A 4892-nucleotide genomic window follows, 5' to 3' on the forward strand; every position below is an offset into this window, starting at 1 on the left:
CGCAGATCGGAATAGGAACAGGATTGGGTTTTCATCAAAAAAGGAGGATTAGGCGAAATCCTTCTTCCCTCCCGTCCCTCCCTTTCCCTCCTCTCCTCTGCCCTTAGACGCGTTATCGACCCCCCCAACCCTCTTCCTCCATACTCTCCCCTCCCCACAAGCTACCTACATTCCTCCCCTACCCTTTCGACCCCCTTGCTCTCCTCCTCCCTACACGAGCTGCCTAACCCCTCCCCTTCTCTCTCTGTCCCCCTCCTCTCCCTTCCCTTTCCTCCTCCCCTCCCCTCCATTCCCTCCTCCCCCTCTCCTTCTTCCCCTCTCCTCACCCTTCTCCTTCCTCCTCCTGCTCTCCTTCCTCCTCCCCTCCACTCCCTCCTCCCCTTCCTCCTCCCCCCCTCCTCCCCCTTCCCTCTTCTCCCTCCCCTCCCTCCCTCCTCCCCTTTCTCCTCCATCCTTCCCTTCCTCCTACCTCCCCCCCCCTACCCACCCCCGGGCGAGGCCAAGAGGGAGAAACCTTTGGATCAGAGGCATTCACACGAGGGGCTGGTCGGCCTGTAACGCCACTTTCCCGACTCGGTTCTGATCAAGGCAGCAGATGAGGAGGCTGAAGCTCGGAGAAGCCCCGTCCTTGTCCAGAATAATGAAGCTTTAAGAAACTTTGTTGGGGGAAAATTTTTGGCGATTTTTTTTTTTTTTTTTTTTTTTTTTTTTTTTGGCGTGAGAAGAATGCACACGCGGGAAATTAAATATCAGAGTTGATTCGGTGTGAAATTAATAGTTATTATGCTATATAGGTCGAATAGTTATAATGGAAGAGGCTTCCTTCACAGAAATAAAATTTGAAGGGAAAAACTATTTGCAACAATGATCATATAAACACGGTATTTTTGACACTGCTTTCTTCTTGCATTTAGCAACATATGAACATACGTACTATCAATGCGCTTGCCAAACGTTAATAAGATAAAAGAAAGTGGATATTCTGGACAAGACAGTGTCTAGACCCGCCCAAAAGACTGCATCAATACATCTGGTTGCCAGTCATATGGTGCAACACCATGAGAATCTTAAAATGTTGCGCACATATACTAGAAGACAAACTCACGTACACACACACACACACACACACACACACACACACACACACACTCACACTCACTCACAGACACACATTTGCATATATATCTTCTCTTTTTCTTTTTCTATTATAATTATTATTTTCATTATCATGATCGTTATTATTATCATTATTGTTTTTATCATTATTAGGATTATCATTATATTCATTACACTTATCATAATAATGATTACTACTATCGTCATTGTTATTACTATTATTACCATTACTACTACCACTATTACTACTGCTAGTACTATTACTACTACCACTACTATTAATACTGCTACAAACACTACCAAACTCTTCTGCTATGACAACAACTAGAACTTTTACTACTACTACAACTTCTACTAAAATTATTATTATTACTACTACTGTTACTACTATTACTACTGTTACTACTACAACTACTACTATTACTTTTACTATTACTACTACTACTACTACTACCATTACTACTACAACTACTACTACTACTACTTTTACTATTACTACTACTACTACCACTACTACTACTACTTCTAGTACTACTACTACTACTACCACCACCCTATTACTATTACCACCACTACACCAACCCAGAGCACAGTAAACAACAATACCAAAGTCAGTCACAAACAGGCTTCACGACAGACCAAAGACATTAGATTCCCAGATACATATTCCAGATCATTCCGACAGCGAACGTGACTCGACAGCATAGACTCCTGAATGCATGTGTTGAGTGCAGTGTCTTCTCGGCCAGCATTAGAGAGGGAGAACAAACAGGCAGTCATAACCAGTGATATCGAAGGCTTGTTATAGATGCATGCGTGGGAAGTCTGCATGGGCTGGGAGGTATCTTCTGAGAAAAAGGGTTAGAGAGAGGGTGATGCTAATGAGGTGGAGAAGGGGGAGGGGAAGGTGGAGGATGGTGATAATGACCTTGAGGGTAATGGTGATGATGGAGGTGATTTTAACGATGATGATGATGGTGAGAATAGGGATGAAAATAAAAATGATAATGATAATGATAATAATATAAGAATTTAAGGAAAATGATGATAATAATAATAATAATGGTCATGATGATGATAATGGTAATAATGATAATAATAGCAATGATAATAATGATAGTAATAATAGTAACAGCAATACTATTACTAATAATGATAATAATAATAACAATATGGTAAAAAATGTAACAAACTGACAAGTGAATACAAAAAAAAAAAAAAAAAAATCATCTGTGACAAAAAGTAAAAGACACTTATTCAAAACAAAAAGAAAATAACAAAGAAATACAAACAACAACAACAGAAACAACAACAACATTAACACAGAAAAAAAAAATGAAGGAACAGGTGCAAAGGACATATGAATAGATAATTTTAATTTGATGAGACGCGAGAGAAAATTGGGATAGAAAAATAAGCATCAGAGCCATCCCCCTGATAGGAATATTCTAAAAGATAGAAAAAAAGGAAAAAGAAAAAATGTATAATCTTGACATTATTTGTATTCTTTCTTAATCTATTTAGCTATCTATCTTATCTACCTATCTATCTATCTATCTATTGGTTTTATCTTAATGAGTGAAAATTAATACAAATAAAGGTTATATTTGATTACATTATCATACGGGCCTTTGGGTGCTTATCTCAGCTTAATGAAATCAAACAGCTTCTATAACAACGAAATCCTTATCGAGAGATAGATAAGTAGATAGAAAGATGGTAAGAGAGCGAGAGAAAGAGAGAGGATGGAGGGGGGGAGGGAGGGAGGGAGAGAGAAAGACAGAGAGAGAGAAATAGAGAGAGAGAGAGAGAGAGAGAGAGAGAGAGAGAGAGAGAGAGAGAGAGAGAGAGAGAGAGAGAGAGAGAGAGAGAGAGAGAAAGAGAGGGGGGGGGAGAGAGGGAGAGAGAGAGAGAGAAAGCGAGAGAGAGAGAGAGAGAGAGAGAGAGAGAGAGAGAGAGAGAGAGAGAGAGAGAGAGAGAGAGAGAGAGAGAGAGAGAGAGAAAGGGAAAAAGGAGAGAGAGACAGAGAGAGAGAGAGAGAGAGAGAGAGAGAGAGAGAGAGAGAGAGAGAGAGAGAGAGAGAGAGAGAGAGAGAGAGAGAGAGAGAAGAGAGAGAGAGAGAGAGAGAGAGAGAGAGAGAGAGAGAGAGAGAGAGAGAGAGAGAGAGAGAGAGAGAGAGAGAGAGAGAGGCAGACAAAGAGAGAGAGAGAGAGAGAGAAAGAGAAAGAGAGTTGGCACTAAAGAACATGTATTCACGGCAAGCTGTTTAAAGGCCAAATATTTGTTATGAAATTCAAGGTTTTTGTATATTAAGTTCTCTGTCTCTCTCTCTCTCTCTCTCTCTCTCTCTCTCTCTCTCTCTCTCTCTCTCTCTCTCTCTCTCTCTCTCTCTCTCTCCCTCTCTAATACTTTGTCTCATCCTCTCTTTCTCTCTCTCTTTCTCTCTTCTGTTCCATTCCCTCCCTCTCTCACTCTCATTTACCTTTCCTCTCTCCCTAAAAATCAAGAAAACATCACATCAAAAATAAAACAAACTAAGATTTAAAGCTAGATAAATCCCCCCTAGACAATATGATTCAAAGGTTCCTCACATACACATGATTCGTGGCATTTTAGACCCTCCACCTCATCCATTTCAACAGACAAATATAACAGCATTAAGCATGTCATTTCTCACATAACTCTGCTCCTTTCCGTCCCGCTAAGCAACAGATATTACCATCATTACCACCCTTAGAGAAACATGTGTTATCTACGTCATCATTTATTTGGTTACTTATCTATTTATCAGCGTATTTCTTTGTTTATTTATTGGTCTGTTTTGTGTGCAAGTACGTGGGTTTATTTCTTTGCTTGGGTGTAAGTAATTTTATATATCTGTTCGTTTGTATGTGAGCTCATTTGATTGTATATGTGTTTGTTTGGCTTTAAACAGGAGAGAGGGCATTGAGGAACAGTAAAGATGCAGTATAATGTAAGAGGGCGGTTGTGTGAATTCGCCCGGAAACCGAGTGAGTTCAGCAAACAGACGATATTGTTTGATGACTTAGCCACCTGAACTTTTGCCTGTCTATCTGTCTCGATCTCAGTCTCTGTCTCGTAAGTATTGATTTTTGTGTGTGCCCCCCACCCCCCACCTTCTCTTTCCCTTTATCTGTTTCTTTTTCTCCACCTCCCTTTTTTTGGTTGATTCTTTGTCTGTTTGTTTGTCTGTCTGTCTATTTATGTCTGACGATCTGTCTCTCTGTCTGTCTATTTATGTCTGACGATCTGTCTGTCTGTCTGTTTGTGTCTGACTATTTGTTTATCTGTCTATCTGTCTGTCTGTTTCTCTCTCTCTCTTCCCCCTCTTTTTCTGTTACACTCTCTCCCTCCTTCCTTCCTTCCTTTCCTTTCTCCAAATCCATATCTCCATCCTTCCCTCCTTCTCTCCTTCCTCCCTCCCTTTCTCCCTTCCTTCAACCTTACCTCTTTCCTCCCATCCTCTTTCCCTCTTTCCTCCCATCCTCTTTCCCTCTTTCCCCCCATCCTCTTTCCCTCTTTCCTTCCATCCTCTTTCCCTCTTTCCCTCTGCTAACCCTCCCCTCTCTCCCTCCTATACCTTCCTCTTACCTCGACGCTAAAATAATGACACAAAAGGTAGTGTTAATCACCCCCCCAGGTCCCAGGGTGCACTGAGGCCGTAACCATCTGAAAGGGATGTATTATATTATCATTGATTTATCGACCCGGGTCTCCATTGATACATGAAACCCCCTATATCGATCTATTTTCGT

Source organism: Penaeus chinensis, chromosome 9, assembly GCF_019202785.1.
Source record: "Penaeus chinensis breed Huanghai No. 1 chromosome 9, ASM1920278v2, whole genome shotgun sequence".
In the NCBI taxonomy this organism is placed as follows: Eukaryota; Metazoa; Arthropoda; class Malacostraca; order Decapoda; family Penaeidae; genus Penaeus; species Penaeus chinensis.